This window comes from Macaca nemestrina, chromosome 7 (assembly GCF_043159975.1).
Source record: "Macaca nemestrina isolate mMacNem1 chromosome 7, mMacNem.hap1, whole genome shotgun sequence".
NCBI lineage: Eukaryota > Metazoa > Chordata > Mammalia > Primates > Cercopithecidae > Macaca > Macaca nemestrina.
In genome coordinates, this window is record NC_092131.1 from 12,653,660 (window position 1) to 12,667,959 (window position 14,300).

At 43.5% G+C, this 14,300-nt stretch overlaps 1 protein-coding gene across 5 annotated transcripts in view; it reads left to right on the forward strand.

Moving 5' to 3' along the window:
* Positions 1-6,257: 6,257 nt before the first annotated feature.
* The window catches only part of LOC105467479 (dicer 1, ribonuclease III), a 72,022-nt gene continuing 63,979 nt past the window's right edge, over positions 6,258-14,300 (forward strand). For 4 of the 5 annotated variants that reach the window (XM_011717094.3, XM_011717096.3, XM_071099654.1 and 1 more), the window contains exon 1: positions 6,258-6,557. The gene's annotated coding sequence lies outside the window, so the exon portion shown is untranslated. The remainder of the gene's footprint in view (positions 6,558-14,300) is intronic. The other variant, XM_071099653.1, reaches the window with a different exon arrangement.

Genomic DNA, 14,300 nt, shown 5'->3' on the forward strand with positions numbered 1-14,300 from the left:
CTTGTCAGCACTTGATAAGGTTGTAACCATAATTGGTCCAGTGCCCAGTGCATTCGGCAAGTCAACATGTGGAGACACCAGGCTGCAGCAGAGAGGTTTAATCATTGGGTCACAGAACAAGGAGACAGGAGGGAACCTCAAATCCATCTCCCTAAGGAGGTTGGGGTAGGGTTTTTTAGGGTTTTGGAGTGGGCCGCAGGGCAGAGATCATTCCCTGGTTGAACAGTACAGGTTGAAGTCATAGGGCAGGAGATGAGGAAGCTGTCTTCTCATGCTGATCCTGCACTTCAAACTGCTTGTGGAATTCAAGGTCTGAAAAACATCTTAACTGATCCTTAAACAAACACCTTATGATTTTAATGTCAGAGATTCTGTCTTTAGGAACAATCGGGATGAAAATCAACTGTTAAATAGTCATGATCCTAAAGTTGAAAATCCTATCGGTAGGAACAACTGGGGAGGCAACTGGTCAGTAACTAGAGTGCTGTGTGGCTTTCAGCAACTGATAAATCAAAGGGCAGCCTGATTAATGCTAATTTTTTTTTTTTGGTCATATGAATAAGATGATATCTACTAGATTCCTTTTTTGTAAAGTTCTTGTTTTTTAAATAAGAATTTCATGGGGAGATGCTTTGAACCTATGTAAGTATCTCATTCCTCATTCAATTATTCCCCACTAGATTTAGCAAACATTGATATTTCTTGTCTGATGATTGCCAAATGGTGATTTTCCAATTCTGTAACTAAGTACCCCCATTTTTCTAAGAGAAAGATAATTGTGTTTAAAAAAATTTTTTTTCTTGTCTCTTTTTCCCCTTTTCTCCACTTTCTACTTAGTTCCTTAGAAATGCAATTATAATCTTTACCTTCCCTTCACCAGACACTCCCTACAGGGCAAGCTTATCTAACCATGTGCTCACTCAGAAGCTTCTGAGCCAGAAATCTCTCCCACCAGGACACTGCCTAGAGAGACAACAGTCAATTCACAACCTAAAGTATGCCCGCTAGGAAACTCTGTCCCACTTGGAGAGCATCTTAGACAATGGCCACTTTACAGTCTAGTTCTGCCTGCCATGGTGCCAGCTCAAACACCCAGTAGATAAAGCTCCAGCGAGAGTCATATAGACCCTCACCTGCTTGCCCCCTCCCCTGCATGCCATTCATGCCAAGTCCCATCTTAAAAGCCCCTGCTTTCTGCACCAAAAGCAAATCAGTACCCTCAAGGCAGGAACCTGCATGTTTCCCCCTATGTTAAGCTTTGGAATAAAAAGTCACTTTCTTTATAGCAGACCTTACTCTTGTTAATGGTGCTCTGCAAGCAGTGGGCTACTGAACCTGACTGGGTTACAATTCCATTCTTTTTTCAAAATGTATTATTGAATTATATTCTAAAGAGGAGCTCTTTATTGCCATTTATTTTTTAAAGAAGTGTGGACTCATGGATTCCATTTGAACCCATGGGATATAATCTCCTGCTATTATGATTTTGATGTTCAAATTGTCCTAGATTTGGCCAACAGGAGCCTCTTCAAGCTGATTGCTTTGTCCTTTTGAACTGTCTCCACCATTTCTTGAGCATTTCCACACTTTCTAGCACAAGATGTTCCAGTCTCATACTGTACTTTGTCTGGCCCAATCCTAAAATCAGTCATTTCTCTAAAGAGCCCTGTTTCCTTTTCATGGAGAATGGTGTTTAGAGCTAGGTGTTAGGTGTTCTTTTGGCTAATGTGGTGTTGCTGCACCAAGGCCTTCCCACTGGTTAGGCCTAGGAAATATATGTACATACATTGATAGACGTGTGTGTGTGTATGTGTGTGTATGTATATATCTGACTGTGGAAAAATTACACACCCTATTCCCTCACTCTCAACAATTAACAAAGAAGACTTCAGTGACCAAATGTCGGGGGGTGTTTCCCCACACACCAAGCAAGCAATCGATTCTGTAGCAGACACCAACTGGGTGTCCTCCAATTCCCTTCTAACCTGGAGATAGCATCAGATCCTACAGGTTGAGGCTCACTCCCCAAGACACCCCCAACAACTGCCCCACCCTGTCTCTGGCCACTGACCAGTCCCAAGTCTGGGCCTCCAGAACTTCTGACAGGCTTCAAGTTGTTGTTCCCATGACCCCCTCTTAGGTTAGATTAATTTGCTAGAGCAGCTCACTGAACTCAGCGAGACACTTATGTTTACAAAGGATATTACAAACAATATAGAAGAAAAGATAAATAGGATGAGGTATGGGAGAAGGGGCTCAAACCTTTCATGCCTTCCCTGGGTGCACCACCCTCCCAGGAACCTCCTGGTGTTCAGCTATCTAGAAGCTCTCCAACCCTGTCTTTATGGGTTTTTATACAGGCTTCATTAGATAAGGCATGACTGATTAAACTGTTGGCCACTGGTGGTAACTTGACCTTCAACCCTTCTCCTCTCCAAGAAGTTGGGGAGAGGCTGAAGGTCCAACCCTCTGAGCCTGCCTTGGTCTTTCTGATGACCAACCCCATCCTAAAACTACCTAGGGGCTCCCAGCCACCAGCCAACTCACCAGCATACAAAAGACATCACTTTGGTTTTTGTAAGGAATTTAGGAGTTGTACACCAGAAAATGAGGTCAAAGACCAAATATATATTTCAAAATCTCATACACACAAAATATATACATATACACTTTTACATTTATATTTATTTTTATATCTACATGTATTAAGAACCATGATTTTACACGAATATCTCCAATTCCAATCCAATCACACAAACTTCTTGCTTTTCTTATCTCTGTACTTGTAACTCCCTTCTCCAACAGGGAGAAATCTGGCTCCCATTACCCTCAATATAGTTTTTCTTTGTGTAGTTCTCCTGTATGTAATCAGCTGTCTGGCCTTGCAGGGTTGCTGCCCCACCTTCCTTGTTTGGGCTTGGACTCCCCACTGAGCTGACAGCCCAGTCCAATATGGGAGTGGCTATATTCTCCCATGTAGATGGAAAAGCAGACAGAACAAGTTAGTAGAGATACATAGAAAACAATCACAGAGGAGGGGCACAGAGGAGGGCACCTTTTGGGTTCCTGGAAGCTTTCCAATGACTGGTTCTAGTTTTTGCTAAGATGTGGCTGTATTCCTATTCTCGGCTTTTGTGGGAAGCACCTACATCATTATGATAAATTCTCTCTTTTTGGTTGCACTAGTTCAGGTTGGTTTCTGTTACTTGCAAACAGAGAGTCTTAAAGGTATATTTAAATCCTGGCTTGTTCTACAAAAAATAAACCAAATTGTGGAAATAATCAGGGCTAAGGGAAAATAAAAATTAGCCCATAGAAAATGCATACCACATGGTACTATACTGTTGCTTAACATGGGCTGAAATATTGGCTCTAAGATTTCTAGTGATCCAAACAAAGTGTGAAACAATATCCCTTACAAGATTTTATATCTCTGGATTTAAAACAAACCAGCAAGTGAAGCATGAATAGACCATTAGAACGGACACAGAGTCCAGAAGTGAACTGCTCAATAAATGACTGTGTAGCCACGTGGACAAAAAAATTAATTTGGATCCATACCTCACCCTTTATATTAAATCGATTCCAAATGGATCAACATTTAATTCCAAAAGACTTAAAGTCTAAATGTCCATCAACAGAGAATTGGTAAATTATGGTATGGATATACCTGCAATAATATATTAAGGAGGTTGAAAAAAAACAGCAAGGAGCTCTGTATGTATCACTATAAACATGTCCTCTGGATACATTAAGTGAAAAACACAAGGTGGAGTAAATATGTACGGCATGCTGGCATTTTTCTAAACAAGGAACACAGAGAATATGTCTTGGCTTGTATACACATAAACATTTTGAAGAATGAGGAGGAAACAGTGGTCACCTATTTGTGACACTAGGACAGGTGTGAGGGAGGTCTTTTTCCACTGTGTATCTTTTATAGGCTTTCTGATAAATGAACAATATGGATGTACTACTTATTTTAAAAATAAAAACTGAAATTGATAAAAATCAGATAAACCGGCCGGGCACGGTGGCTCATGCCTGTAATCCCAGCACTCTGGGAGGCCGAGGCAGGTCAGGAGTTTGGGACCAGCCTAGCCAACATGGTGAAACCCCATCTCTACTGAAAATACAAAAATTATCTGGGTGTGGGGGCATACGCCTGTAACCCAGCTACTCGGGAGGCGGAGGCAGAAGAATCGCTTAAACCCAGGAGGCAGAGGTGGCAGTGAGCCGAGATTGCGCCATTGCCCTCCAGCCTGGGCGACAAGAGCGAAACTCTGCTTCAAAAAAAAAATAAAAATAAAAAGTCAAAAGTCAGGTAAACCTGCTGATGCAGCAAGCAGCCTGGCTAGTCTTGACAGATTGCAAGAGGACAACCAGAGGGGCTGAAGTTGTACCAGCCCACAAATTTCCACTGCCAGTAGAGGCCAGTGCCTACCCCCACACTGAGATGCTGTCCTTCTCATAAAGAATTATCTCCAGAAAGCCTTATATGTATGACTGGGGACTTAAAGGTATGACATGCTCACAGTGCTTGACATTTAAGAAACTATTTTTTTAATACATAGGTCTGCCAGGAGTATCCTACCTCCTAATTTTGCCCATGAATATGCTATCTTCAAGTGAAACTTTAAGCCAATTCATAGTAAATATATTATCAAAATTTTAGCACAGTAATGATTGAGCACACCAGCCTCAAAGCCAGACTACCTGGGTTCAAATCTCAGTTGTTCACTTACTGGCTACTTACTTGCTGGAAGTCATTCCACTACTTCATCTGTTAAAATAGGAAGCAGGCCGGGTACGGTGGCTCACGCCCCTAATCCCAGTACTTCGGGAGGCCAAGGCAGACCGATCACGAGGTCAAGAGATCCAGACCATCCTGGCCAACATGATGAAACCCCGTCTCTACTAAAAATAACAAAAATTAGCTGGGTGTGGTGACAGGCCCCTGTAATACTAGCTACTCAGGAGCCTTACGCAGGAGAATCACTTGAATCTGGGAGGCGGAGATTGCAGTGAGCCCATTGCAGTGAGCCCAGGTCCTGCCACTGCACTCCAGCCTGGCGACAGAGCGAGACTCTGTCTCAAAAGAAAAAAAAAAAAAAAAAAAAGGAAGCAGTTTCAGCACCTGTCTCACAATGTGCACACAGTTAAAGCACCTACCTTACAGGGTGCACGTGAGGATCACAGGCATGCAAGCCCTATATCAGCCTGTCCAATGGCAATATAATGCAGGCCACAGATGACATTTAAAATTCTGTAGGACCCACACTAAAAAATAAATAAAACTGATATTTTTATATATTTTGATATATTGATCTCAATATATCAAAAAACGTTTATCACTTCAACATGTAACAATTTTTTGAACATTATTTGGTAAAGAACGCATACACCTCGATTCGGACTAGCCATACTTTAAGTGCTCAGGAGCCATGCGGGGCTGGTGGCCCCAAACTGAACAGCACAGCCCAGGCAGCACCGGCGCAGAGTAGGTTCTGCTCACGCCCATGGGCTGAAAGCAACACGGTTGCAGTTGCTGTGAGCACACCTCACCTGGAGCAAACCGGCCTATCAGGGAGTCCACCGAACAGATGTCTACATTTGGGGATAAATTAAGACAATGTTCTTTAAGCCAGTCACTTATGTAACTCCCACCGATATTTTAACTCCTAGCTACGAGATGTGGTGGGTGGTTCCGACCTATGCAAATGATCAGTGTACATACAGAGGGCCACCGTCTATTTCTCATTATCTGGGGATCCCAGTTGGGGTGGGGGGCGGAAGTGGGTGTTTGTTATTTCCCCAAATGCGAAGGCCCCCGCACCACTAACGCGGGGAAACGCAGGCGAGTGGGAAGGTACTTTAAAAAGGGGAGGGAGGTGCTCAGAGAGAAGCTAGGCTCTCTGGGGAACAATTACGGCCACGTTACGGTCTGTGGGTGCCAGAAGGGGCAACAATGGAGGCAGTCGAATTCCGAGAGCTGAGATAGTCAGCCAAACTTAGCCGGCCTCGGCCCGCGGATTCCCGAGGGCCCCAAAGACTCCAGGCCACTAGGGTCCAGTCTCGGCACTGGGCCGCAAACACCGCCTCGGCCTCGGCGCACACACCCGCTGTCTCCCTGCTCCTGAATGGCTGGGGGGCCGGGATTAACCTTTCACCGCTGGGCCCTGTCCAATCACAGGCTCGCTCTCATGCCGCCACGGGGCGAGCGGAGCGTGGGGGCGCGGAGGGGCGGCGCGGGCGCCAGTGGGATTCTCCAAGCGGCTGTGCGCCGTTGCCGCGGGCCGTGCGCAGGCTGCGGGCCAGCCGGGCGCTGCGCAGTCTCCGCAGGGGCCGGCGGGAGGGGTCGAGGCGGAGGCGCGGCGCAGGCTGCTGCAGGCCCAGGTGAATGGAGTAACCTGACAGCGGGGACGAGGCAACGGCGAGCGCGAGGAAATGGCGGCGGGGGCGGCGGCGCCGGGCGGCTCCGGGAGGCCTGGGCTGTGACGCGCGCGCCGGAGCGGGGTCCGATGGTTCTCGAAGGCCCGCGGCGCCCCGTGCTGCAGGTGAGGCGGGCTCCCGCGGAGCAGCTTTGTGTCCGGGGCCGGGAGCGGCAAGCCCAGCCGCGCTCCCGCCTCCGCGCTGAGGCCCGCGTGCCGGCCATGGGCCCGGGCCGCGCGTCCGGGCCTGGCGGGTGCTGGTGGAGGGCGCGGCCTCGCTTGCCTCGTCGTCCCGCGCAGCGCGGCCTGTGGACCCGGTGTCTGCCCACCCCCGCGCCTCAGCGCGAGGCAGCCCTGGGAGACTCTCCGGACCTCCGTGGCGTGGTGGGGGACGCCGGCGCCTGCCCACTCCCCTGCCTGGCGAGGCCAGGGGGTTCTTGACAGGTCCCGTCACGCGCGCGAAAGTGGCGCAGGAACAGCGGAGGTGGAGACACGCGCCCTGCCAGCCGGAGCACCCTGGGGCCCTCCTGTGATGGGGCCGCTGCGCCGCGCTCGGAGGGGACGAAGTCGGGCTCTAGGTCCCTCCCGGGAGGGTCCTGTGTGATTACTGTCAGGGGACCAGATCGGAGCCCGGGGGGGCGGGCGGGGCCGAGGCCATTCTTTTTCCTCTCCCCTCAGATGTTTTTGTGCCAACATGCCCAGACCCTGCGGAGGAGCCTTTCTTCAGGGTTTTTGATTTTGGGGAAATCAGAGTATGTTTTAAGTTAGCACATCAGATTTATGTAGATTGTCCAGAAAAGCTGAGTCGCCCTGATGGCTCTGCCTGGAGGTCAGAGCTAGCAAACCACTGAGTGTGTCCTTAGAATCCTGAAGATCTGCGGAAACGTGGAGATGAGTGGAGGGTCCTTGGTGTGTAGTGTTCACTCAGTGCTTTTGTGGAGAGAGTTGTGGTTAAAGGGACACGTTACTGGTCTACACGATAAGTAAGTGTTCTTAGGACTTTCAGATTTTAAAAACATTCATCTGATGAACGAGGATCACTTGGACGTCTATGCTTCTGTCTTCGAATGTTCTGAATCTTTACAATCCTGATTGTCAGGTGTCTTCGTGGTGCTTGTCTTGAGTCAGTGGAAAACGACTCAGGTTAGGAGTTAAGTAACTCGGAAAATATTGTTAAAAATGTGCTTTTAAAACAGGTTAGCTATATTGAAAATGTCTTGGTGTAAGCGTTAAGTTTTCTAAATAAAAATATACATCCTTACCAAAAAACTCAGTTTACTAAAAGATGGGTTCGGGATAAGCCAGGTCCTAAAGAATAGTAATTTTCGATATTATTGATATCTTTGGGAATTAGGTTCTGGAATAGCCGGTTTATTTTGCAAAGTCTACTTTAAGGCTACCTGTGGCACGTGTGTATTATATGTAATATGTGCTATATACATTCAAAACTTCATTTTAGGGCATATTCCATAAAACTCAATAGATTAAAAAAACAAAAAACTAAAGATTGCTTTTAACATGGTCACTGTAAACATTGATCATGGTAACATATGTTTATAGATTTACTCATGGCACCAAAATGCTGTTTTAAGAAAAGAACAGTTAGTCCATTTTTATGTGGGGAGAAAAGACATTTTCCTACAATCCTTTTTAGTGAGGGCCTGCTTTACTTTTTGTGCTTCCATCTCATGTTTGAAGGGTGAGCCCTGACTGCTGTATTTTGCCGGTGGCTCAGTGTGTGAGTTGGGTAACAGGGTGGTTTTGCTATTATTGAGCTTTATTGTCTTGGTTTTAGAAGACATTTTCTTTTGATGTGGCTCATGATTCTTATTTGACAGTGATTTTGTGGTGTCACATAGTGGGTTGTACAGTACTTGTAGTGCTACCTTCTATAGAGGGTGACTTGTGGCGTTGCGATGTTTTATTCTCTACCACTATCTGACATGTGAGGAGCTTGTTTCATTTGAGAAGGTAGGTATTTCGTAGACATTCTCTCACTTGCGACCCTACCATGTCGTGGTCACATTTCCACTTGCTCATGGCAAAGGAGATAAGGGAAACATGTTATTGAGTGCTTCCTTGTTATGTGCCAAGATGTTTCAGGTTCTACATACATTCTCTTCTAATCCTTACCGTGACCCTGCGATCAACTCAATATTGCCCTTGTTTTACAGGCAAGGAAACTAAAAGTCCCTGATTATTACTCCAAGTTAGGAATTTCGAAGTGGCAGAGCCGAGATCGAATCCTGGTTTGGTTTCAGAATCTTTGCAGGCACGCTCTTTGTATTGCATTACTGTTCCGAGTGGATTTCAGGGCTGCATCGCGTGTAGTGACTCCTCAGTTAAGACTTGCAGAATGAATGAAGCTGTGTCTAGCCTTAAATGTTCAGGTGAATGAATGGTTATTTGAATATTTCAGATAGTTGTTCTTTTTTTTATTTGGCATGGTAAAGTATACATAACGTTGAACCATTTTAAGTGTACAGCTAGCTGGCATACAGTACATTCACATTGTTTTTAGTCATTACCAGCATCCATCTCCATACTTTTTCGTCTTTCCCAACTCAAACTGTTCTCATTAGCACTAACTCCTTTTTCCATCCTACCTTCAATGCCAGGGAACTACCATTCTATGTTCTGTCTCTGACTACTCGAGAAACCTCAAATAAGTGGAATCATACAGTATTTGTTCTTTTGTGTCTGGCTTTTTTCACCCAGCATAGTGTCTCCACAGCTCATCTGTGATGATTTAGATGTCAGAATTCCCTTCCTTGGAAAAGCTGAATGGTATTTCATTTTATGAATATACTGCATCTTGTTTATCCATTCATCTGTCCTTGGCCACCTGGGTGGCTTCCATCTTTTGGCTACTGTGAGTAATGGTGCTGTGAACATAGGTATACAAATAATTCATTGGGGTCCATGCTTTCCCTTCTTTTAGACATAACCTCAAAGTGGTCACATTGTTTCTTGATCATCAAAGCACTAGACTCAGAATTTATTGCAGTATTAGTTTTCTTAGGGTTCCTTCAAACTGATAATTTCCTACAAAAAACGTCTCTCTGTCAGTAAAATCTAATCTCTCTGAAGCCCAGGATTTACTCCTTTTTATGATCTTAGTTCCTATCATAGTGTCTGGCAAGTGGGTATTCAAAAAACTGATCAAACGTGGAATGATGTGCTTTATTGAATGCCAGAGGAAGATACTGGTGAGATCTTTGTTTAATTTGTATAAAGAGAAAGTTGGAGCCAAGTGACTTGTTTTGTTTACCTTTTGCTGTGGTTTTTGGACATTCAAGAGCTTAGTTCATCCCAAAAGCCCAATGTGTGTATTATACTAGCTCTTATTCACAGGTTTCTTTGCAATTTACCACTTGCCAAATGACTGTAGTCTTCTGAGGCTGCATTATTTTCTTGGTATTCCACCTCCTTAGCCTGTGGGGATTGGGCCTTTTGATTTTTTGATGGCTAGTTTTCAGTTCTTCCAAATTTCTGCTAAGACTCTAGTATTAGTACATTTATTTAATAGTTTATGATGTCTATTTTGAGAAAGGATTTGAAATGGTCTTATATTAGGAAAGTATTAGAGTACTATGAAAATGGTAAAGGTTGGTAGTATAGTATGTAGAGCAGAGAATCAGATGAATGATTGGGGCAAGGAAAGGTGAGTGCCTGCATGTAACTCACGTTGATTAATAAAAGGAAGCATACCAATTAGGAGAAGCAGATTTTTCTCTTGTATGAAGAGTAATCAGTCTTTTAAATTATTACATTAAATAGCATTAGCAATATATGGAGAAAATGTTTTACATTTTACAAATGATAGAGAAACATTTTTTCACATGCCATTTTAGAGAAACTGGATTAAAGCCTCAGGCATAATAGAAAAGCTTTAATAATACAGGTGTTCACTGTTCCAGTGGTTTGATTCATTAATTTCTTTCAGGTGGTGTCCCTCGAATATCAGTTGTCTCATTCAGGCTGTTGACAGATGCTGAATAACAATCCATTCAGGAATAAGCTCTCTGGACAACATGGGCAGTGAGGGTTTTCCAAGTAGGAATTCTCACCCAGTCTTTTTTTTTTTTTTTTGAGACGGGGTCTCGCTGCATTGCCTAGGCTGGAGTGCAGTGGCGTGATCTCAGCTCACTGCAAGCTCCGCCTTCTGGGTTCTTGCCATTCTCCTGCCTCAGCCTCCGGAGTAGCTGGGACTACAGGCGCCCACCACCATGCCTGGCTAATTTTTTGTGTTTTTGGTAGAGATGGGGTTTCACCGTGTTTAGCCAGGGTGGTCTTGATCTCCTGACCTCGTGATCTGCCGGTCTTGGTCCCCCAAAGTGCTGGGATTACAGGCGTGAGCCACCGCACCTGGCCCTTTCACCCAGTTTTTAGGAACATGTGTTGATCTAAAAAGTAAGACTGCTTGTATCGTGGTGTATACTTGATGAACTCATACAGAAAGAAAAACATTATTTTTGAGATGTAGCTGGTGAAATTGACATTTTCAGTTACGTAATAAAGCCTTTGTTAAAATAATTCTGAGTACGAAATGGCTTTCTCATCTAAAATTGTCAGTGAATTGTTGGTACTCCTTTAACACGCAGTGACCGCAATATACACTTTAAATAAGTGACTGAGAAGATGCCACAAAACATTGTCTGAGGATGTCAGCAAGACTGTTACTAGAAGTAAGACGTGACAGGCTTAAGTTTGGCCTTAGAGTTTTTTTTTTTTTTTTTTTTTTTTTGAGGCTTATAATAGCATTACATGTTCTTGACTGTGTTAAGGTTTATAGAATAGTAAGGATTAGATTCTTCATGCATATTCATTACCAGACATGGTGCTTGGCATATAGGAGACACTCAGATTTGTTAAGTGAATAAGTTAATTCATAATACTTTTTGAAATATTTAGAAGCTAACACAGTTTTGTGGAGAATATTGCTTGCATATTAAGGCTTTTAAAAAGATTATTACTGTTATGTTTTTGGACAAATCATGCTGCTTGGTCCTTTTTGCTTTGTGAGGTACGTATGATTGTGTGCACAGAAACGTTGCAGACTGAGGGAAGTGTTAAGAATCATAGGAGAAAATAGCTGTCAAAATTGGGAGTTTTACTGTATTGCAGACTTTCTCCTTGTTGGCGCAGACTACCTCTGTTGTGCTTGTTCTTTCTTTGACAGCTCAATGTATGCAATAAAGCAGGGATTTTAACAACACATTTGAACAATTCTTGAGGATTAGAAAATGAGGTCAGTTAATCAGTTCAGAATTAAAAAAAAAAAAAAACCGTACTTAGAGAACTTGAATAATGAGAGAAGACTTTTAGTTTAAAAACTGATCTATGACATGATGTAGGAAGGTTCTTTGATTAAGAAGTTAGATAAATGACCCCGTTTGAAGGGAAAAAGAGAGGTAGTAGTCGTATTTAGTCCTCTGAGATATTTCGAGATTGCAGGATTTCTGTCTTTCCTCTTTTGGTAACATCCTGGGAGGTGAGATTAACATGATGAACGCACAGCCTGTCCTCCTCTTACGCATCCTGCTGCCCAGCCATCGCTGTCAGTTGCTCTGATTCATGATATTTTAAGCTCTTTCCACTTTGCAAAGTTGAATATTAGTGTTTTATCATAACTTTGTAGGGATACTTAAGAGCAAGTGTTTGGTGTCAGAGAGACCAGGGTTCAAATCCTGATTCTTCAACTTTATAACCAAGGAGCACTGGGCATATGGCACGTCTCTGAGTCTCAGCTTCCTTGTCTATAAACTGTCATAGTAGTGTTTGCCTCTTTTTTATTTTATTTATTTATTTTTTTTTTTGAGAAGGAGTCTCGCGCTGTCGCCCAGGCTGGAATGCAGTGGCCGGATCTCAGCTCACTGCAAGCTCCGCCTCCCGGGTTTGGGCCATTCTCTTGCCTCAGCCTCCCGAGTAGCTGGGACTACAGGCGCCCGCCACCTCGCCCGGCTAGTTTTTGTTGTATTTTTTTAGTAGAGACGGGGTTTCACTGTGTTAGCCAGGATGGTCTTGATCTCCTGACCTCGTGATCCGCCCGTCTCGGCCTCCCGAAGTGCTGGGATTACAGGCTTGAGCCACCACGCCCGGCAGTGTTTGCCTCTTGAGGTTTTGAGGAAAAAAAAAGGAGTTTCTTAAACTCTTATGATACACGACTGGCATTTGATAAAATTTAGGTGATATTTTTCTTTTAAGTGTGTGTATTAGAGAAAATTTTAACATGCAGTAGTCTTAATGTGATTAGATTATATTGTGAGCCCCCAAATTATTAATATTGAAATGTGTGGTCTAGTAATACAATGGAGGATGAAGGAAAAGAGGGCTTGAGAACAATATTTTACAGACAAGTTTTCAAGGAAGATTATCTATACTGGTTCAGCTATCTTAGTTGGTCTCTGTAGTAGTGATACCAAATGTAATAGTGCCTTAAATGTCTCTAACTTTCCATAAATAACACATTCTTCGTCTGCTATGCATGAATTAGCACATCATCTTTGAAACCATACTTCAATTCAGCATATAAAGCCAAGTGTTTTGTAAAAGAAACCTCAGGTTAGGTTTTATGTTTCCTTATGATTAGATTCAGGTTTTGGCATTGGGCATAGTGACTCACTCCTGTAATCTCAGCACTTTGGGAGGCCAAGGCAGGAGGATCTCTAGAACCTAGGAGTTTGAGGTAGCAGTGAGCTATGATTGTGCCACTGCACTCCAGTCTGGGCAACAGAGTGAGACTCTGTTCCCCTCTTTCCCTCAGCAAAAATAGATTCAAGTTTTGTACTTTTAGTAGGAAAACTACATGAGGTAGGTGTTGTCAGTTTGTCCCAATATTGGTGATCTTAGCTTTGTCACTTGGATTAAAGGGGTATCTATCAGGTTTTTCCACTGATAAAAATACCAGTTTTCATTTGTAATTAGTAGGTAATCTGCAGAAAAGCTTTCAGACTATGTAAATATTCTTTAGCAACTTTCACCCAGTGGTTTTAGCATCCATTAATGATTATTGCTTCAGTTACTAATGCGATGGTTAAAAATGGACTTTTCTGTCATTCCTTCTACATTTATTAGTTGACATTCAATAGAGTTTCACCTGAATTTTAAACCTAACAAAATACAATTTCTTTTTGTGTTGTTGTTGAGGCTGAGTCTTGCTCTGTCTCTCAGGCTGGAGGGCAGTGGCGTGATTGCACCTTACTGCAACCTCTGGCTCCTGGGTTCGAGCGATTCTCCTGCATCAGCCTCCTGAGTAGCTGGGACTACAGGTGCAAGCCACTACACCGGCTAATTTTTGTATATTTTTTAGTAGAGACAGGGTTTCATCATGTTGGCTAGGCTGATCTCGAACTCCTGACCTCAAGTGATTCAGCTGTCTCGGCCTCCCAAAGTGCCGGGATTACAGGCATGAGCCACTGTGCCCAGCCTACAAAATACAGTTTCTAAAATGAGAAACTAAAGTTGAGAAATAATATCTTGAGTTTTTGGGTTTTCCCAGTTAACACCTGTAACTTTAAAAACTTTAAAATTGTTTCTGAAACATCTTCAAGGTTAGAGTCAGATTAGTGTGCATTAATATGGAAGAGAATTTTATAGTGGTTGGAAGTGACCTAAGAAAACTAGGATGGGTATAGTCAGATAATATCGAAATTATCATTGTACTAACTGGTGCCTCTCTAGATTTGACAGTTTCTAGTTAGCCTTAAGTTACTCTTTTGGGCTTGGGTGCCAAGGTCGAGGATATTAAGCTTGTTAAAATAATTTGGGTTGTTTAAAGTCTTTTAACTATAGAAAGTATCTAATTTGAGTGTTGTATTTGACTTATAAAAAGCTGCTTTAATTCAATAGTTGTTAAGGTTAGATCAA